The sequence below is a fragment of the Platalea leucorodia genome (assembly GCF_965183815.1).
Source record: "Platalea leucorodia genome assembly, chromosome: 11".
Lineage (NCBI taxonomy): Eukaryota > Metazoa > Chordata > Aves > Pelecaniformes > Threskiornithidae > Platalea > Platalea leucorodia.
The window spans coordinates 272,657-294,422 of record NC_138833.1 but is presented as its reverse complement, the minus strand read 5'-3'; positions in this window follow the sequence as shown (position 1 = coordinate 294,422).

Sequence of the window (21,766 nt, the reverse complement as noted above, 5' to 3'; positions counted from 1 at the left end):
CACTCTTGAAGTTTTTTTTGCTTTTATCCCGTTCCCTGTCTTTAGTTTTCCGTTAGTTCTTCTCTTTCCTTAGGCTCCTCCCTTCTGAAATGTTCTTTCTCCGCTTTTAGTGTGCTGTCCCTAGTTTTTAGTTTCCCCCCTTCATTTCCCTAACGCTCCCCGCTCTTAAGGTTTTCTTCCTACGCCTACTATTATACCCTTCACCGTCTGTATTTTGTAATGGTTTCTTGTCTTCCCTTCGTGCGGACCCTTTTTAAAAATTGCCCGTTATGCCTGTGTTGTAGTTCACCGTCGGTATTTTCTTAGTTCTTCCTTCTCTTAAACCTTTGGCGTTCAAAATGTTCTACTTTTATCTCGTTTGCTGCTCTTAGGTTTTAGCTCTCCTTTCTCGTTGTTCCTGAGTGCTGTCACTTTAGACGTTCTCTTTGCCGTCTCCGTTTTAGCTCACCCATGCGGGTTTTAAATCGCTTCCCGATGTTCTTAATCGCCGCTTCCTCTAAACACTTTCCCGTCTCCTTTTGTCCTCTTGGCTGCCTTTATTTCCCTGTATTTCTGTTTTAATTCTTCCTTGTCTTTCCTTAGGGCCCTCGTTTTTTGAATGTTCCCATTTATTTCCCTAATCCCTGTGGCTTTTTCCATGTTCTAGGTTGACTTTTCCCCTTGGGGTTTAGCTGGGTTTAATTGTTTCTTCTCTTCCCTTAGTGCCCTCGCTTTCTAAATTTTCCTTCTCCGATGGAGCTCCCTGTCGCTATTTATTAAGTTTTTCCTTATTCCTTCAATCGCCCTTGCTGTTCAAAGCGTCCTGCTTTCGGCTGGCAGAGAGTTAAGGTTCTTCCTAGTAGCTGGCACAGTGCTGCCTTTTGGATTTCGGATGAGCGTCATGTTGGTAACGCGCTGTCGTTTTGTTTGTCGCTAAGTAGCGCTGACACCACTCAAGGACCTTTCAGCTTCCCGTGCTCTGCCCGGTGCGCAAGAAGCTGGGAGGCGCCACAGGCAGCTCAGCTGACCCAGACCGGCCACGGCGCTATTCCCTACCGTGGGACGTCACGCTCGGTATGGAAACTGGGGGGCGTTGGCCAGGAGTCAGCGATGGCAGCTCGGGGACGTGCTTGGCATCGGTCGGCGAGTGGTGAGCCCCTGTCTAGTGAAGCGCTTGCTTTGTATACTCTTATTGGTTTGTTTATTATTATTATTATTATTACTACTACTACTGCTACTACTAGTATTACTAGTATTCTGTTGTCTTTTCCTTCAATTGTTAAACTGTTCTTACCTTAACCCACGCGTTTTCTGACTTCCACCCTTGCAATTTTCTCCCCCGTAGCGGCTGTGTGGTGCTTAGCTGCTGGCTGGGGTTAAACCACGACAAAAGCTTCTGTCTACTTGTATTCCATTTGCCGTTTCCATTTTTTAATTCTTCCTTGTCTCTCTTAGTACCTTTGCTTTGTCCGTTTTCTTCCTACGTCTCTCTTGTAGTTCACTGTCCCTCTTTTTAATTTTATCTCTTTGTTGCCCTAAGTCCCGTCACTCTTGAAGTTTTTTTTGCTTTTATCCCGTTCCCTGTCTTTAGTTTTCCGTTAGTTCTTCTCTTTCCTTAGGCTCCTCCCTTCTGAAATGTTCTTTCTCCGCTTTTAGTGTGCTGTCCCTAGTTTTTAGTTTCCCCCCTTCATTTCCCTAACGCTCCCCGCTCTTAAGGTTTTCTTCCTACGCCTACTATTATACCCTTCACCGTCTGTATTTTGTAATGGTTTCTGGTCTTCCCTTCGTGCGGACCCTTTTTAAAAATTGCCCGTTACGCCTGTGTTGTAGTTCACCGTCGGTATTTTCTTAGTTCTTCCTTCTCTTAAACCTTTGGCGTTCAAAATGTTCTACTTTTATCTCGTTTGCTGCTCTTAGGTTTTAGCTCTCCTTTCTCGTTGTTCCTGAGTGCTGTCACTTTAGACGTTCTCTTTGCCGTCTCCGTTTTAGCTCACCCATGCGGGTTTTAAATCGCTTCCCGATGTTCTTAATCGCCGCTTCCTCTAAACACTTTCCCGTCTCCTTTTGTCCTCTTGGCTGCCTTTATTTCCCTGTATTTCTGTTTTAATTCTTCCTTGTCTTTCCTTAGGGCCCTCGTTTTTTGAATGTTCCCATTTATTTCCCTAATCCCTGTGGCTTTTTCCATGTTCTAGGTTGACTTTTCCCCTTGGGGTTTAGCTGGGTTTAATTGTTTCTTCTCTTCCCTTAGTGCCCTCGCTTTCTAAATTTTCCTTCTCCGATGGAGCTCCCTGTCGCTATTTATTAAGTTTTTCCTTATTCCTTCAATCGCCCTTGCTGTTCAAAGCGTCCTGCTTCCGGCTGGCAGAGAGTTAAGGTTCTTCCTAGTAGCTGGCACAGTGCTGCCTTTTGGATTTCGGATGAGCGTCATGTTGGTAACGCGCTGTCGTTTTGTTTGTCGCTAAGTAGCGCTGACACCACTCAAGGACCTTTCAGCTTCCCGTGCTCTGCCCGGTGCGCAAGAAGCTGGGAGGCGCCACAGGCAGCTCAGCTGACCCAGACCGGCCACGGCGCTATTCCCTACCGTGGGACGTCACGCTCGGTATGGAAACTGGGGGGCGTTGGCCAGGAGTCAGCGATGGCAGCTCGGGGACGTGCTTGGCATCGGTCGGCGAGTGGTGAGCCCCTGTCTAGTGAAGCGCTTGCTTTGTATACTCTTATTGGTTTGTTTATTATTATTATTATTATTACTACTACTACTGCTACTACTAGTATTACTAGTATTCTGTTGTCTTTTCCTTCAATTGTTAAACTGTTCTTACCTTAACCCACGCGTTTTCTGACTTCCACCCTTGCAATTTTCTCCCCCGTAGCGGCTGTGTGGTGCTTAGCTGCTGGCTGGGGTTAAACCACGACAAAAGCTTCTGTCTACTTGTATTCCATTTGCCGTTTCCATTTTTTAATTCTTCCTTGTCTCTCTTAGTACCTTTGCTTTGTCCATTTTCTTCCTACGTCTCTCTTTTAGTTCACTGTCCCTCTTTTTAATTTTATCTCTTTGTTGCCCTAAGTCCCGTCACTCTTGAAGTTTTTTTTGCTTTTATCCCGTTCCCTGTCTTTAGTTTTCAGTTAGTTCTTCTCTTTCCTTAGGCTCCTCCCTTCTGAAATGTTCTTTCTCCGCTTTTAGTGTGCTGTCCCTAGTTTTTAGTTTCCCCCCTTCATTTCCCTAACGCTCCCCGCTCTTAAGGTTTTCTTCCTACGCCTACTATTATACCCTTCACCGTCTGTATTTTGTAATGGTTTCTGGTCTTCCCTTCGTGCGGACCCTTTTTAAAAATTGCCCGTTACGCCTGTGTTGTAGTTCACCGTCGGTATTTTCTTAGTTCTTCCTTCTCTTAAACCTTTGGCGTTCAAAATGTTCTACTTTTATCTCGTTTGCTGCTCTTAGGTTTTAGCTCTCCTTTCTCGTTGTTCCTGAGTGCTGTCACTTTAGACGTTCTCTTTGCCGTCTCCGTTTTAGCTCACCCATGCGGGTTTTAAATCGCTTCCCGATGTTCTTAATCGCCGCTTCCTCTAAACACTTTCCCGTCTCCTTTTGTCCTCTTGGCTGCCTTTATTTCCCTGTATTTCTGTTTTAATTCTTCCTTGTCTTTCCTTAGGGCCCTCGTTTTTTGAATGTTCCCATTTATTTCCCTAATCCCTGTGGCTTTTTCCATGTTCTAGGTTGACTTTTCCCCTTGGGGTTTAGCTGGGTTTAATTGTTTCTTCTCTTCCCTTAGTGCCCTCGCTTTCTAAATTTTCCTTCTCCGATGGAGCTCCCTGTCGCTATTTATTAAGTTTTTCCTTATTCCTTCAATCGCCCTTGCTGTTCAAAGCGTCCTGCTTCCGGCTGGCAGAGAGTTAAGGTTCTTCCTAGTAGCTGGCACAGTGCTGCCTTTTGGATTTCGGATGAGCGTCATGTTGGTAACGCGCTGTCATTTTGTTTGTCGCTAAGTAGCGCTGACACCACTCAAGGACCTTTCAGCTTCCCGTGCTCTGCCCGGTGCGCAAGAAGCTGGGAGGCGCCACAGGCAGCTCAGCTGACCCAGACCGGCCACGGCGCTATTCCCTACCGTGGGACGTCACGCTCGGTATGGAAACTGGGGGGCGTTGGCCAGGAGTCAGCGATGGCAGCTCGGGGACGTGCTTGGCATCGGTCGGCGAGTGGTGAGCCCCTGTCTAGTGAAGCGCTTGCTTTGTATACTCTTATTGGTTTGTTTATTATTATTATTATTACTACTACTACTACTGCTACTACTAGTATTACTAGTATTCTGTTGTCTTTTCCTTCAATTGTTAAACTGTTCTTACCTTAACCCACGCGTTTTCTGACTTCCACCCTTGCAATTTTCTCCCCCGTAGCGGCTGTGTGGTGCTTAGCTGCTGGCTGGGGTTAAACCACGACAAAAGCTTCTGTCTACTTGTATTCCATTTGCCGTTTCCATTTTTTAATTCTTCCTTGTCTCTCTTAGTACCTTTGCTTTGTCCATTTTCTTCCTACGTCTCTCTTGTAGTTCACTGTCCCTCTTTTTAATTTTATCTCTTTGTTGCCCTAAGTCCCGTCACTCTTGAAGTTTTTTTTGCTTTTATCCCGTTCCCTGTCTTTAGTTTTCCGTTAGTTCTTCTCTTTCCTTAGGCTCCTCCCTTCTGAAATGTTCTTTCTCCGCTTTTAGTGTGCTGTCCCTAGTTTTTAGTTTCCCCCCTTCATTTCCCTAACGCTCCCCGCTCTTAAGGTTTTCTTCCTACGCCTACTATTATACCCTTCACCGTCTGTATTTTGTAATGGTTTCTGGTCTTCCCTTCGTGCGGACCCTTTTTAAAAATTGCCCGTTACGCCTGTGTTGTAGTTCACCGTCGGTATTTTCTTAGTTCTTCCTTCTCTTAAACCTTTGGCGTTCAAAATGTTCTACTTTTATCTCGTTTGCTGCTCTTAGGTTTTAGCTCTCCTTTCTCGTTGTTCCTGAGTGCTGTCACTTTAGACGTTCTCTTTGCCGTCTCCGTTTTAGCTCACCCATGCGGGTTTTAAATCGCTTCCCGATGTTCTTAATCGCCGCTTCCTCTAAACACTTTCCCGTCTCCTTTTGTCCTCTTGGCTGCCTTTATTTCCCTGTATTTCTGTTTTAATTCTTCCTTGTCTTTCCTTAGGGCCCTCGTTTTTTGAATGTTCCCATTTATTTCCCTAATCCCTGTGGCTTTTTCCATGTTCTAGGTTGACTTTTCCCCTTGGGGTTTAGCTGGGTTTAATTGTTTCTTCTCTTCCCTTAGTGCCCTCGCTTTCTAAATTTTCCTTCTCCGATGGAGCTCCCTGTCGCTATTTATTAAGTTTTTCCTTATTCCTTCAATCGCCCTTGCTGTTCAAAGCGTCCTGCTTCCGGCTGGCAGAGAGTTAAGGTTCTTCCTAGTAGCTGGCACAGTGCTGCCTTTTGGATTTCGGATGAGCGTCATGTTGGTAACGCGCTGTCGTTTTGTTTGTCGCTAAGTAGCGCTGACACCACTCAAGGACCTTTCAGCTTCCCGTGCTCTGCCCGGTGCGCAAGAAGCTGGGAGGCGCCACAGGCAGCTCAGCTGACCCAGACCGGCCACGGCGCTATTCCCTACCGTGGGACGTCACGCTCGGTATGGAAACTGGGGGGCGTTGGCCAGGAGTCAGCGATGGCAGCTCGGGGACGTGCTTGGCATCGGTCGGCGAGTGGTGAGCCCCTGTCTAGTGAAGCGCTTGCTTTGTATACTCTTATTGGTTTGTTTATTATTATTATTATTATTACTACTACTACTGCTACTACTAGTATTACTAGTATTCTGTTGTCTTTTCCTTCAATTGTTAAACTGTTCTTACCTTAACCCACGCGTTTTCTGACTTCCACCCTTGCAATTTTCTCCCCCGTAGCGGCTGTGTGGTGCTTAGCTGCTGGCTGGGGTTAAACCACGACAAAAGCTTCTGTCTACTTGTATTCCATTTGCCGTTTCCATTTTTTAATTCTTCCTTGTCTCTCTTAGTACCTTTGCTTTGTCCGTTTTCTTCCTACGTCTCTCTTGTAGTTCACTGTCCCTCTTTTTAATTTTATCTCTTTGTTGCCCTAAGTCCCGTCACTCTTGAAGTTTTTTTTGCTTTTATCCCGTTCCCTGTCTTTAGTTTTCCGTTAGTTCTTCTCTTTCCTTAGGCTCCTCCCTTCTGAAATGTTCTTTCTCCGCTTTTAGTGTGCTGTCCCTAGTTTTTAGTTTCCCCCCTTCATTTCCCTAACGCTCCCCGCTCTTAAGGTTTTCTTCCTACGCCTACTATTATACCCTTCACCGTCTGTATTTTGTAATGGTTTCTGGTCTTCCCTTCGTGCGGACCCTTTTTAAAAATTGCCCGTTACGCCTGTGTTGTAGTTCACCGTCGGTATTTTCTTAGTTCTTCCTTCTCTTAAACCTTTGGCGTTCAAAATGTTCTACTTTTATCTCGTTTGCTGCTCTTAGGTTTTAGCTCTCCTTTCTCGTTGTTCCTGAGTGCTGTCACTTTAGACGTTCTCTTTGCCGTCTCCGTTTTAGCTCACCCATGCGGGTTTTAAATCGCTTCCCGATGTTCTTAATCGCCGCTTCCTCTAAACACTTTCCCGTCTCCTTTTGTCCTCTTGGCTGCCTTTATTTCCCTGTATTTCTGTTTTAATTCTTCCTTGTCTTTCCTTAGGGCCCTCGTTTTTTGAATGTTCCCATTTATTTCCCTAATCCCTGTGGCTTTTTCCATGTTCTAGGTTGACTTTTCCCCTTGGGGTTTAGCTGGGTTTAATTGTTTCTTCTCTTCCCTTAGTGCCCTCGCTTTCTAAATTTTCCTTCTCCGATGGAGCTCCCTGTCGCTATTTATTAAGTTTTTCCTTATTCCTTCAATCGCCCTTGCTGTTCAAAGCGTCCTGCTTCCGGCTGGCAGAGAGTTAAGGTTCTTCCTAGTAGCTGGCACAGTGCTGCCTTTTGGATTTCGGATGAGCGTCATGTTGGTAACGCGCTGTCGTTTTGTTTGTCGCTAAGTAGCGCTGACACCACTCAAGGACCTTTCAGCTTCCCGTGCTCTGCCCGGTGCGCAAGAAGCTGGGAGGCGCCACAGGCAGCTCAGCTGACCCAGACCGGCCACGGCGCTATTCCCTACCGTGGGACGTCACGCTCGGTATGGAAACTGGGGGGCGTTGGCCAGGAGTCAGCGATGGCAGCTCGGGGACGTGCTTGGCATCGGTCGGCGAGTGGTGAGCCCCTGTCTAGTGAAGCGCTTGCTTTGTATACTCTTATTGGTTTGTTTATTATTATTATTATTATTACTACTACTACTGCTACTACTAGTATTACTAGTATTCTGTTGTCTTTTCCTTCAATTGTTAAACTGTTCTTACCTTAACCCACGCGTTTTCTGACTTCCACCCTTGCAATTTTCTCCCCCGTAGCGGCTGTGTGGTGCTTAGCTGCTGGCTGGGGTTAAACCACGACAAAAGCTTCTGTCTACTTGTATTCCATTTGCCGTTTCCATTTTTTAATTCTTCCTTGTCTCTCTTAGTACCTTTGCTTTGTCCATTTTCTTCCTACGTCTCTCTTTTAGTTCACTGTCCCTCTTTTTAATTTTATCTCTTTGTTGCCCTAAGTCCCGTCACTCTTGAAGTTTTTTTTGCTTTTATCCCGTTCCCTGTCTTTAGTTTTCCGTTAGTTCTTCTCTTTCCTTAGGCTCCTCCCTTCTGAAATGTTCTTTCTCCGCTTTTAGTGTGCTGTCCCTAGTTTTTAGTTTCCCCCCTTCATTTCCCTAACGCTCCCCGCTCTTAAGGTTTTCTTCCTACGCCTACTATTATACCCTTCACCGTCTGTATTTTGTAATGGTTTCTGGTCTTCCCTTCGTGCGGACCCTTTTTAAAAATTGCCCGTTACGCCTGTGTTGTAGTTCACCGTCGGTATTTTCTTAGTTCTTCCTTCTCTTAAACCTTTGGCGTTCAAAATGTTCTACTTTTATCTCGTTTGCTGCTCTTAGGTTTTAGCTCTCCTTTCTCGTTGTTCCTGAGTGCTGTCACTTTAGACGTTCTCTTTGCCGTCTCCGTTTTAGCTCACCCATGCGGGTTTTAAATCGCTTCCCGATGTTCTTAATCGCCGCTTCCTCTAAACACTTTCCCGTCTCCTTTTGTCCTCTTGGCTGCCTTTATTTCCCTGTATTTCTGTTTTAATTCTTCCTTGTCTTTCCTTAGGGCCCTCGTTTTTTGAATGTTCCCATTTATTTCCCTAATCCCTGTGGCTTTTTCCATGTTCTAGGTTGACTTTTCCCCTTGGGGTTTAGCTGGGTTTAATTGTTTCTTCTCTTCCCTTAGTGCCCTCGCTTTCTAAATTTTCCTTCTCCGATGGAGCTCCCTGTCGCTATTTATTAAGTTTTTCCTTATTCCTTCAATCGCCCTTGCTGTTCAAAGCGTCCTGCTTCCGGCTGGCAGAGAGTTAAGGTTCTTCCTAGTAGCTGGCACAGTGCTGCCTTTTGGATTTCGGATGAGCGTCATGTTGGTAACGCGCTGTCATTTTGTTTGTCGCTAAGTAGCGCTGACACCACTCAAGGACCTTTCAGCTTCCCGTGCTCTGCCCGGTGCGCAAGAAGCTGGGAGGCGCCACAGGCAGCTCAGCTGACCCAGACCGGCCACGGCGCTATTCCCTACCGTGGGACGTCACGCTCGGTATGGAAACTGGGGGGCGTTGGCCAGGAGTCAGCGATGGCAGCTCGGGGACGTGCTTGGCATCGGTCGGCGAGTGGTGAGCCCCTGTCTAGTGAAGCGCTTGCTTTGTATACTCTTATTGGTTTGTTTATTATTATTATTATTACTACTACTACTACTGCTACTACTAGTATTACTAGTATTCTGTTGTCTTTTCCTTCAATTGTTAAACTGTTCTTACCTTAACCCACGCGTTTTCTGACTTCCACCCTTGCAATTTTCTCCCCCGTAGCGGCTGTGTGGTGCTTAGCTGCTGGCTGGGGTTAAACCACGACAAAAGCTTCTGTCTACTTGTATTCCATTTGCCGTTTCCATTTTTTAATTCTTCCTTGTCTCTCTTAGTACCTTTGCTTTGTCCATTTTCTTCCTACGTCTCTCTTGTAGTTCACTGTCCCTCTTTTTAATTTTATCTCTTTGTTGCCCTAAGTCCCGTCACTCTTGAAGTTTTTTTTGCTTTTATCCCGTTCCCTGTCTTTAGTTTTCCGTTAGTTCTTCTCTTTCCTTAGGCTCCTCCCTTCTGAAATGTTCTTTCTCCGCTTTTAGTGTGCTGTCCCTAGTTTTTAGTTTCCCCCCTTCATTTCCCTAACGCTCCCCGCTCTTAAGGTTTTCTTCCTACGCCTACTATTATACCCTTCACCGTCTGTATTTTGTAATGGTTTCTGGTCTTCCCTTCGTGCGGACCCTTTTTAAAAATTGCCCGTTATGCCTGTGTTGTAGTTCACCGTCGGTATTTTCTTAGTTCTTCCTTCTCTTAAACCTTTGGCGTTCAAAATGTTCTACTTTTATCTCGTTTGCTGCTCTTAGGTTTTAGCTCTCCTTTCTCGTTGTTCCTGAGTGCTGTCACTTTAGACGTTCTCTTTGCCGTCTCCGTTTTAGCTCACCCATGCGGGTTTTAAATCGCTTCCCGATGTTCTTAATCGCCGCTTCCTCTAAACACTTTCCCGTCTCCTTTTGTCCTCTTGGCTGCCTTTATTTCCCTGTATTTCTGTTTTAATTCTTCCTTGTCTTTCCTTAGGGCCCTCGTTTTTTGAATGTTCCCATTTATTTCCCTAATCCCTGTGGCTTTTTCCATGTTCTAGGTTGACTTTTCCCCTTGGGGTTTAGCTGGGTTTAATTGTTTCTTCTCTTCCCTTAGTGCCCTCGCTTTCTAAATTTTCCTTCTCCGATGGAGCTCCCTGTCGCTATTTATTAAGTTTTTCCTTATTCCTTCAATCGCCCTTGCTGTTCAAAGCGTCCTGCTTCCGGCTGGCAGAGAGTTAAGGTTCTTCCTAGTAGCTGGCACAGTGCTGCCTTTTGGATTTCGGATGAGCGTCATGTTGGTAACGCGCTGTCATTTTGTTTGTCGCTAAGTAGCGCTGACACCACTCAAGGACCTTTCAGCTTCCCGTGCTCTGCCCGGTGCGCAAGAAGCTGGGAGGCGCCACAGGCAGCTCAGCTGACCCAGACCGGCCACGGCGCTATTCCCTACCGTGGGACGTCACGCTCGGTATGGAAACTGGGGGGCGTTGGCCAGGAGTCAGCGATGGCAGCTCGGGGACGTGCTTGGCATCGGTCGGCGAGTGGTGAGCCCCTGTCTAGTGAAGCGCTTGCTTTGTATACTCTTATTGGTTTGTTTATTATTATTATTATTATTACTACTACTACTGCTACTACTAGTATTACTAGTATTCTGTTGTCTTTTCCTTCAATTGTTAAACTGTTCTTACCTTAACCCACGCGTTTTCTGACTTCCACCCTTGCAATTTTCTCCCCCGTAGCGGCTGTGTGGTGCTTAGCTGCTGGCTGGGGTTAAACCACGACAAAAGCTTCTGTCTACTTGTATTCCATTTGCCGTTTCCATTTTTTAATTCTTCCTTGTCTCTCTTAGTACCTTTGCTTTGTCCATTTTCTTCCTACGTCTCTCTTGTAGTTCACTGTCCCTCTTTTTAATTTTATCTCTTTGTTGCCCTAAGTCCCGTCACTCTTGAAGTTTTTTTTGCTTTTATCCCGTTCCCTGTCTTTAGTTTTCCGTTAGTTCTTCTCTTTCCTTAGGCTCCTCCCTTCTGAAATGTTCTTTCTCCGCTTTTAGTGTGCTGTCCCTAGTTTTTAGTTTCCCCCCTTCATTTCCCTAACGCTCCCCGCTCTTAAGGTTTTCTTCCTACGCCTACTATTATACCCTTCACCGTCTGTATTTTGTAATGGTTTCTTGTCTTCCCTTCGTGCGGACCCTTTTTAAAAATTGCCCGTTACGCCTGTGTTGTAGTTCACCGTCGGTATTTTCTTAGTTCTTCCTTCTCTTAAACCTTTGGCGTTCAAAATGTTCTACTTTTATCTCGTTTGCTGCTCTTAGGTTTTAGCTCTCCTTTCTCGTTGTTCCTGAGTGCTGTCACTTTAGACGTTCTCTTTGCCGTCTCCGTTTTAGCTCACCCATGCGGGTTTTAAATCGCTTCCCGATGTTCTTAATCGCCGCTTCCTCTAAACACTTTCCCGTCTCCTTTTGTCCTCTTGGCTGCCTTTATTTCCCTGTATTTCTGTTTTAATTCTTCCTTGTCTTTCCTTAGGGCCCTCGTTTTTTGAATATTCCTTCGCCGTCCCTTTCGTTCGCTGTCCTGTTTTTTGAATGTTCCCATTTATTTCCCTAATCCCTGTGGCTTTTTCCATGTTCTAGGTTGACTTTTCCCCTTGGGGTTTAGCTGGGTTTAATTGTTTCTTCTCTTCCCTTAGTGCCCTCGCTTTCTAAATTTTCCTTCTCCGATGGAGCTCCCTGTCGCTATTTATTAAGTTTTTCCTTATTCCTTCAATCGCCCTTGCTGTTCAAAGCGTCCTGCTTCCGGCTGGCAGAGAGTTAAGGTTCTTCCTAGTAGCTGGCACAGTGCTGCCTTTTGGATTTCGGATGAGCGTCATGTTGGTAACGCGCTGTCGTTTTGTTTGTCGCTAAGTAGCGCTGACACCACTCAAGGACCTTTCAGCTTCCCGTGCTCTGCCCGGTGCGCAAGAAGCTGGGAGGCGCCACAGGCAGCTCAGCTGACCCAGACCGGCCACGGCGCTATTCCCTACCGTGGGACGTCACGCTCGGTATGGAAACTGGGGGGCGTTGGCCAGGAGTCAGCGATGGCAGCTCGGGGACGTGCTTGGCATCGGTCGGCGAGTGGTGAGCCCCTGTCTAGTGAAGCGCTTGCTTTGTATACTCTTATTGGTTTGTTTATTATTATTATTATTATTACTACTACTACTGCTACTACTAGTATTACTAGTATTCTGTTGTCTTTTCCTTCAATTGTTAAACTGTTCTTACCTTAACCCACGCGTTTTCTGACTTCCACCCTTGCAATTTTCTCCCCCGTAGCGGCTGTGTGGTGCTTAGCTGCTGGCTGGGGTTAAACCACGACAAAAGCTTCTGTCTACTTGTATTCCATTTGCCGTTTCCATTTTTTAATTCTTCCTTGTCTCTCTTAGTACCTTTGCTTTGTCCATTTTCTTCCTACGTCTCTCTTGTAGTTCACTGTCCCTCTTTTTAATTTTATCTCTTTGTTGCCCTAAGTCCCGTCACTCTTGAAGTTTTTTTTGCTTTTATCCCGTTCCCTGTCTTTAGTTTTCCGTTAGTTCTTCTCTTTCCTTAGGCTCCTCCCTTCTGAAATGTTCTTTCTCCGCTTTTAGTGTGCTGTCCCTAGTTTTTAGTTTCCCCCCTTCATTTCCCTAACGCTCCCCGCTCTTAAGGTTTTCTTCCTACGCCTACTATTATACCCTTCACCGTCTGTATTTTGTAATGGTTTCTGGTCTTCCCTTCGTGCGGACCCTTTTTAAAAATTGCCCGTTATGCCTGTGTTGTAGTTCACCGTCGGTATTTTCTTAGTTCTTCCTTCTCTTAAACCTTTGGCTTTCAAAATGTTCTACTTTTATCTCGTTTGCTGCTCTTAGGTTTTAGCTCTCCTTTCTCGTTGTTCCTGAGTGCTGTCACTTTAGACGTTCTCTTTGCCGTCTCCGTTTTAGCTCACCCATGCGGGTTTTAAATCGCTTCCCGATGTTCTTAATCGCCGCTTCCTCTAAACACTTTCCCGTCTCCTTTTGTCCTCTTGGCTGCCTTTATTTCCCTGTATTTCTGTTTTAATTCTTCCTTGTCTTTCCTTAGGGCCCTCGTTTTTTGAATGTTCCCATTTATTTCCCTAATCCCTGTGGCTTTTTCCATGTTCTAGGTTGACTTTTCCCCTTGGGGTTTAGCTGGGTTTAATTGTTTCTTCTCTTCCCTTAGTGCCCTCGCTTTCTAAATTTTCCTTCTCCGATGGAGCTCCCTGTCGCTATTTATTAAGTTTTTCCTTATTCCTTCAATCGCCCTTGCTGTTCAAAGCGTCCTGCTTCCGGCTGGCAGAGAGTTAAGGTTCTTCCTAGTAGCTGGCACAGTGCTGCCTTTTGGATTTCGGATGAGCGTCATGTTGGTAACGCGCTGTCGTTTTGTTTGTCGCTAAGTAGCGCTGACACCACTCAAGGACCTTTCAGCTTCCCGTGCTCTGCCCGGTGCGCAAGAAGCTGGGAGGCGCCACAGGCAGCTCAGCTGACCCAGACCGGCCACAGCGCTATTCCCTACCGTGGGACGTCACGCTCGGTATGGAAACTGGGGGGCGTTGGCCAGGAGTCAGCGATGGCAGCTCGGGGACGTGCTTGGCATCGGTCGGCGAGTGGTGAGCCCCTGTCTAGTGAAGCGCTTGCTTTGTATACTCTTATTGGTTTGTTTATTATTATTATTATTACTACTACTACTGCTACTACTAGTATTACTAGTATTCTGTTGTCTTTTCCTTCAATTGTTAAACTGTTCTTACCTTAACCCACGCGTTTTCTGACTTCCACCCTTGCAATTTTCTCCCCCGTAGCGGCTGTGTGGTGCTTAGCTGCTGGCTGGGGTTAAACCACGACAAAAGCTTCTGTCTACTTGTATTCCATTTGCCGTTTCCATTTTTTAATTCTTCCTTGTCTCTCTTAGTACCTTTGCTTTGTCCGTTTTCTTCCTACGTCTCTCTTTTAGTTCACTGTCCCTCTTTTTAATTTTATCTCTTTGTTGCCCTAAGTCCCGTCACTCTTGAAGTTTTTTTTGCTTTTATCCCGTTCCCTGTCTTTAGTTTTCCGTTAGTTCTTCTCTTTCCTTAGGCTCCTCCCTTCTGAAATGTTCTTTCTCCGCTTTTAGTGTGCTGTCCCTAGTTTTTAGTTTCCCCCCTTCATTTCCCTAACGCTCCCCGCTCTTAAGGTTTTCTTCCTACGCCTACTATTATACCCTTCACCGTCTGTATTTTGTAATGGTTTCTGGTCTTCCCTTCGTGCGGACCCTTTTTAAAAATTGCCCGTTATGCCTGTGTTGTAGTTCACCGTCGGTATTTTCTTAGTTCTTCCTTCTCTTAAACCTTTGGCTTTCAAAATGTTCTACTTTTATCTCGTTTGCTGCTCTTAGGTTTTAGCTCTCCTTTCTCGTTGTTCCTGAGTGCTGTCACTTTAGACGTTCTCTTTGCCGTCTCCGTTTTAGCTCACCCATGCGGGTTTTAAATCGCTTCCCGATGTTCTTAATCGCCGCTTCCTCTAAACACTTTCCCGTCTCCTTTTGTCCTCTTGGCTGCCTTTATTTCCCTGTATTTCTGTTTTAATTCTTCCTTGTCTTTCCTTAGGGCCCTCGTTTTTTGAATTTTCCCATTTATTTCCCTAATCCCTGTGGCTTTTTCCATGTTCTAGGTTGACTTTTCCCCTTGGGGTTTAGCTGGGTTTAATTGTTTCTTCTCTTCCCTTAGTGCCCTCGCTTTCTAAATTTTCCTTCTCCGATGGAGCTCCCTGTCGCTATTTATTAAGTTTTTCCTTATTTCTTCAATCGCCCTTGCTGTTCAAAGCGTCCTGCTTCCGGCTGGCAGAGAGTTAAGGTTCTTCCTAGTAGCTGGCACAGTGCTGCCTTTTGGATTTCGGATGAGCGTCATGTTGGTAACGCGCTGTCGTTTTGTTTGTCGCTAAGTAGCGCTGACACCACTCAAGGACCTTTCAGCTTCCCGTGCTCTGCCCGGTGCGCAAGAAGCTGGGAGGCGCCACAGGCAGCTCAGCTGACCCAGACCGGCCACGGCGCTATTCCCTACCGTGGGACGTCACGCTCGGTATGGAAACTGGGGGGCGTTGGCCAGGAGTCAGCGATGGCAGCTCGGGGACGTGCTTGGCATCGGTCGGCGAGTGGTGAGCCCCTGTCTAGTGAAGCGCTTGCTTTGTATACTCTTATTGGTTTGTTTATTATTATTATTATTATTACTACTACTACTACTGCTACTACTAGTATTACTAGTATTCTGTTGTCTTTTCCTTCAATTGTTAAACTGTTCTTACCTTAACCCACGCGTTTTCTGACTTCCACCCTTGCAATTTTCTCCCCCGTAGCGGCTGTGTGGTGCTTAGCTGCTGGCTGGGGTTAAACCACGACAAAAGCTTCTGTCTACTTGTATTCCATTTGCCGTTTCCATTTTTTAATTCTTCCTTGTCTCTCTTAGTACCTTTGCTTTGTCCATTTTCTTCCTACGTCTCTCTTGTAGTTCACTGTCCCTCTTTTTAATTTTATCTCTTTGTTGCCCTAAGTCCCGTCACTCTTGAAGTTTTTTTTGCTTTTATCCCGTTCCCTGTCTTTAGTTTTCAGTTAGTTCTTCTCTTTCCTTAGGCTCCTCCCTTCTGAAATGTTCTTTCTCCGCTTTTAGTGTGCTGTCCCTAGTTTTTAGTTTCCCCCCTTCATTTCCCTAACGCTCCCCGCTCTTAAGGTTTTCTTCCTACGCCTACTATTATACCCTTCACCGTCTGTATTTTGTAATGGTTTCTTGTCTTCCCTTCGTGCGGACCCTTTTTAAAAATTGCCCGTTATGCCTGTGTTGTAGTTCACCGTCGGTATTTTCTTAGTTCTTCCTTCTCTTAAACCTTTGGCTTTCAAAATGTTCTACTTTTATCTCGTTTGCTGCTCTTAGGTTTTAGCTCTCCTTTCTCGTTGTTCCTGAGTGCTGTCACTTTAGACGTTCTCTTTGCCGTCTCCGTTTTAGCTCACCCATGCGGGTTTTAAATCGCTTCCCGATGTTCTTAATCGCCGCTTCCTCTAAACACTTTCCCGTCTCCTTTTGTCCTCTTGGCTGCCTTTATTTCCCTGTATTTCTGTTTTAATTCTTCCTTGTCTTTCCTTAGGGCCCTCGTTTTTTGAATTTTCCTTCGCCGTCCCTTTCGTTCGCTGTCCTGTTTTTTGAATGTTCCCATTTATTTCCCTAATCCCTGTGGCTTTTTCCATGTTCTAGGTTGACTTTTCCCCTTGGGGTTTAGCTGGGTTTAATTGTTTCTTCTCTTCCCTTAGTGCCCTCGCTTTCTAAATTTTCCTTCTCCGATGGAGCTCCCTGTCGCTATTTATTAAGTTTTTCCTTATTTCTTCAGTCGCCCTTGCTGTTCAAAGCGTCCTGCTTCCGGCTGGCAGAGAGTTAAGGTTCTTCCTAGTAGCTGGCACAGTGCTGCCTTTTGGATTTCGGATGAGCGTCATGTTGGTAACGCGCTGTCGTTTTGTTTGTCGCTAAGTAGCGCTGACACCACTCAAGGACCTTTCAGCTTCCCGTGCTCTGCCCGGTGCGCAAGAAGCTGGGAGGCGCCACAGGCAGCTCAGCTGACCCAGACCGGCCACAGCGCTATTCCCTACCGTGGGACGTCACGCTCGGTATGGAAACTGGGGGGCGTTGGCCAGGAGTCAGCGATGGCAGCTCGGGGACGTGCTTGGCATCGGTCGGCGAGTGGTGAGCCCCTGTCTAGTGAAGCGCTTGCTTTGTATACTCTTATTGGTTTGTTTATTATTATTATTATTATTACTACTACTACTGCTACTACTAGTATTACTAGTATTCTGTTGTCTTTTCCTTCAATTGTTAAACTGTTCTTACCTTAACCCACGCGTTTTCTGACTTCCGCCCTTGCAATTTTCTCCCCCGTAGCGGCTGTGTGGTGCTTAGCTGCTGGCTGGGGTTAAACCACGACAAAAGCTTCTGTCTACTTGTATTCCATTTGCCGTTTCCATTTTTTAATTCTTCCTTGTCTCTCTTAGTACCTTTGCTTTGTCCGTTTTCTTCCTACGTCTCTCTTTTAGTTCACTGTCCCTCTTTTTAATTTTATCTCTTTGTTGCCCTAAGTCCCGTCACTCTTGAAGTTTTTTTTTGCTTTTATCCCGTTCCCTGTCTTTAGTTTTCAGTTAGTTCTTCTCTTTCCTTAGGCTCCTCCCTTCTGAAATGTTCTTTCTCCGCTTTTAGTGTGCTGTCCCTAGTTTTTAGTTTCCCCCCTTCATTTCCCTAACGCTCCCCGCTCTTAAGGTTTTCTTCCTACGCCTACTATTATACCCTTCACCGTCTGTATTTTGTAATGGTTTCTGGTCTTCCCTTCGTGCGGACCCTTTTTAAAAATTGCCCGTTATGCCTGTGTTGTAGTTCACCGTCGGTATTTTCTTAGTTCTTCCTTCTCTTAAACCTTTGGCTTTCAAAATGTTCTACTTTTATCTCGTTTGCTGCTCTTAGGTTTTAGCTCTCCTTTCTCGTTGTTCCTGAGTGCTGTCACTTTAGACGTTCTCTTTGCCGTCTCCGTTTTAGCTCACCCATGCGGGTTTTAAATCGCTTCCCGATGTTCTTAATCGCCGCTTCCTCTAAACACTTTCCCGTCTCCTTTTGTCCTCTTGGCTGCCTTTATTTCCCTGTATTTCTGTTTTAATTCTTCCTTGTCTTTCCTTAGGGCCCTCGTTTTTTGAATTTTCCCATTTATTTCCCTAATCCCTGTGGCTTTTTCCATGTTCTAGGTTGACTTTTCCCCTTGGGGTTTAGCTGGGTTTAATTGTTTCTTCTCTTCCCTTAGTGCCCTCGCTTTCTAAATTTTCCTTCTCCGATGGAGCTCCCTGTCGCTATTTATTAAGTTTTTCCTTATTTCTTCAATCGCCCTTGCTGTTCAAAGCGTCCTGCTTCCGGCTGGCAGAGAGTTAAGGTTCTTCCTAGTAGCTGGCACAGTGCTGCCTTTTGGATTTCGGATGAGCGTCATGTTGGTAACGCGCTGTCGTTTTGTTTGTCGCTAAGTAGCGCTGACACCACTCAAGGACCTTTCAGCTTCCCGTGCTCTGCCCGGTGCGCAAGAAGCTGGGAGGCGCCACAGGCAGCTCAGCTGACCCAGACCGGCCACAGCGCTATTCCCTACCGTGGGACGTCACGCTCGGTATGGAAACTGGGGGGCGTTGGCCAGGAGTCAGCGATGGCAGCTCGGGGACGTGCTTGGCATCGGTCGGCGAGTGGTGAGCCCCTGTCTAGTGAAGCGCTTGCTTTGTATACTCTTATTGGTTTGTTTATTATTATTATTATTATTACTACTACTACTGCTACTACTAGTATTACTAGTATTCTGTTGTCTTTTCCTTCAATTGTTAAACTGTTCTTACCTTAACCCACGCATTTTCTGACTTCCACCCTTGCAATTTTCTCCCCCGTAGCGGCTGTGTGGTGCTTAGCTGCTGGCTGGGGTTAAACCACGACAAAAGCTTCTGTCTACTTGTGTTCCATTTGCCGTTTCCATTTTTTAATTCTTCCTTGTCTCTCTTAGTACCTTTGCTTTGTCCATTTTCTTCCTACGTCTCTCTTTTAGTTCACTGTCCCTCTTTTTAATTTTATCTCTTTGTTGCCCTAAGTCCCGTCACTCTTGAAGTTTTTTTTGCTTTTATCCCGTTCCCTGTCTTTAGTTTTCAGTTAGTTCTTCTCTTTCCTTAGGCTCCTCCCTTCTGAAATGTTCTTTCTCCGCTTTTAGTGTGCTGTCCCTAGTTTTTAGTTTCCCCCCTTCATTTCCCTAACGCTCCCCGCTCTTAAGGTTTTCTTCCTACGCCTACTATTATACCCTTCACCGTCTGTATTTTGTAATGGTTTCTTGTCTTCCCTTCGTGCGGACCCTTTTTAAAAATTGCCCGTTATGCCTGTGTTGTAGTTCACCGTCGGTATTTTCTTAGTTCTTCCTTCTCTTAAACCTTTGGCTTTCAAAATGTTCTACTTTTATCTCGTTTGCTGCTCTTAGGTTTTAGCTCTCCTTTCTCGTTGTTCCTGAGTGCTGTCACTTTAGACGTTCTCTTTGCCGTCTCCGTTTTAGCTCACCCATGCGGGTTTTAAATCGCTTCCCGATGTTCTTAATCGCCGCTTCCTCTAAACACTTTCCCGTCTCCTTTTGTCCTCTTGGCTGCCTTTATTTCCCTGTATTTCTGTTTTAATTCTTCCTTGTCTTTCCTTAGGGCCCTCGTTTTTTGAATTTTCCTTCGCCGTCCCTTTCGTTCGCTGTCCTGTTTTTTGAATGTTCCCATTTATTTCCCTAATCCCTGTGGCTTTTTCCATGTTCTAGGTTGACTTTTCCCCTTGGGGTTTAGCTGGGTTTAATTGTTTCTTCTCTTCCCTTAGTGCCCTCGCTTTCTAAATTTTCCTTCTCCGATGGAGCTCCCTGTCGCTATTTATTAAGTTTTTCCTTATTTCTTCAGTCGCCCTTGCTGTTCAAAGCGTCCTGCTTCCGGCTGGCAGAGAGTTAAGGTTCTTCCTAGTAGCTGGCACAGTGCTGCCTTTTGGATTTCGGATGAGCGTCATGTTGGTAACGCGCTGTCGTTTTGTTTGTCGCTAAGTAGCGCTGACACCACTCAAGGACCTTTCAGCTTCCCGTGCTCTGCCCGGTGCGCAAGAAGCTGGGAGGCGCCACAGGCAGCTCAGCTGACCCAGACCGGCCACGGCGCTATTCCCTACCGTGGGACGTCACGCTCGGTATGGAAACTGGGGGGCGTTGGCCAGGAGTCAGCGATGGCAGCTCGGGGACGTGCTTGGCATCGGTCGGCGAGTGGTGAGCCCCTGTCTAGTGAAGCGCTTGCTTTGTATACTCTTATTGGTTTGTTTATTATTATTATTATTATTACTACTACTACTGCTACTACTAGTATTACTAGTATTCTGTTGTCTTTTCCTTCAATTGTTAAACTGTTCTTACCTTAACCCACGCGTTTTCTGACTTCCACCCTTGCAATTTTCTCCCCCGTAGCGGCTGTGTGGTGCTTAGCTGCTGGCTGGGGTTAAACCACGACAAAAGCTTCTGTCTACTTGTGTTCCATTTGCCGTTTCCATTTTTTAATTCTTCCTTGTCTCTCTTAGTACCTTTGCTTTGTCCATTTTCTTCCTACGTCTCTCTTGTAGTTCACTGTCCCTCTTTTTAATTTTATCTCTTCGTTGCCCTAAGTCCCGTCACTCTTGAAGTTTTTTTTGCTTTTATCCCGTTCCCTGTCTTTAGTTTTCCGTTAGTTCTTCTCTTTCCTTAGGCTTCTCCCTTCTGAAATGTTCTTTCTCCGCTTTTAGTGTGCTGTCCCTAGTTTTTAGTTTCCCCCCTTCATTTCCCTAACGCTCCCCGCTCTTAAGGTTTTCTTCCTACGCCTACTATTATACCCTTCACCGTCTGTATTTTGTAATGGTTTCTTGTCTTCCCTTCGTGCGGACCCTTTTTAAAAATTGCCCGTTATGCCTGTGTTGTAGTTCACCGTCGGTATTTTCTTAGTTCTTCCTTCTCTTAAACCTTTGGCTTTCAAAATGTTCTACTTTTATCTCGTTTGCTGCTCTTAGGTTTTAGCTCTCCTTTCTCGTTGTTCCTGAGTGCTGTCACTTTAGACGTTCTCTTTGCCGTCTCCGTTTTAGCTCACCCATGCGGGTTTTAAATCGCTTCCCGATGTTCTTAATCGCCGCTTCCTCTAAACACTTTCCCGTCTCCTTTTGTCCTCTTGGCTGCCTTTATTTCCCTGTATTTCTGTTTTAATTCTTCCTTGTCTTTCCTTAGGGCCCTCGTTTTTTGAATTTTCCTTCGCCGTCCCTTTCGTTCGCTGTCCTGTTTTTTGAATTTTCCCATTTATTTCCCTAATCCCTGTGGCTTTTTCCATGTTCTAGGTTGACTTTTCCCCTTGGGGTTTAGCTGGGTTTAATTGTTTCTTCTCTTCCCTTAGTGCCCTCGCTTTCTAAATTTTCCTTCTCCGATGGAGCTCCCTGTCGCTATTTATTAAGTTTTTCCTTATTCCTTCAATCGCCCTTGCTGTTCAAAGCGTCCTGCTTCCGGCTGGCAGAGAGTTAAGGTTTTTCCTAGTAGCTGGCACAGTGCTGCCTTTTGGATTTCGGATGAGCGTCATGTTGGTAACGCGCTGTCGTTTTGTTTGTCGCTAAGTAGCGCTGACACCACTCAAGGACCTTTCAGCTTCCCGTGCTCTGCCCGGTGCGCAAGAAGCTGGGAGGCGCCACAGGCAGCTCAGCTGACCCAGACCGGCCACGGCGCTATTCCCTACCGTGGGACGTCACGCTCGGTATGGAAACTGGGGGGCGTTGGCCAGGAGTCAGCGATGGCAGCTCGGGGACGTGCTTGGCATCGGTCGGCGAGTGGTGAGCCCCTGTCTAGTGAAGCGCTTGCTTTGTATACTCTTATTGGTTTGTTTATTATTATTATTATTATTACTACTACTACTGCTACTACTAGTATTACTAGTATTCTGTTGTCTTTTCCTTCAATTGTTAAACTGTTCTTACCTTAACCCACGCGTTTTCTGACTTCCACCCTTGCAATTTTCTCCCCCGTAGCGGCTGTGTGGTGCTTAGCTGCTGGCTGGGGTTAAACCACGACAAAAGCTTCTGTCTACTTGTGTTCCATTTGCCGTTTCCATTTTTTAATTCTTCCTTGTCTCTCTTAGTACCTTTGCTTTGTCCATTTTCTTCCTACGTCTCTCTTGTAGTTCACTGTCCCTCTTTTTAATTTTATCTCTTTGTTGCCCTAAGTCCCGTCACTCTTGAAGTTTTTTTTTGCTTTTATCCCGTTCCCTGTCTTTAGTTTTCCGTTAGTTCTTCTCTTTCCTTAGGCTCCTCCCTTCTGAAATGTTCTTTCTCCGCTTTTAGTGTGCTGTCCCTAGTTTTTAGTTTCCCCCCTTCATTTCCCTAACGCTCCCCGCTCTTAAGGTTTTCTTCCTACGCCTACTATTATACCCTTCACCGTCTGTATTTTGTAATGGTTTCTGGTCTTCCCTTCGT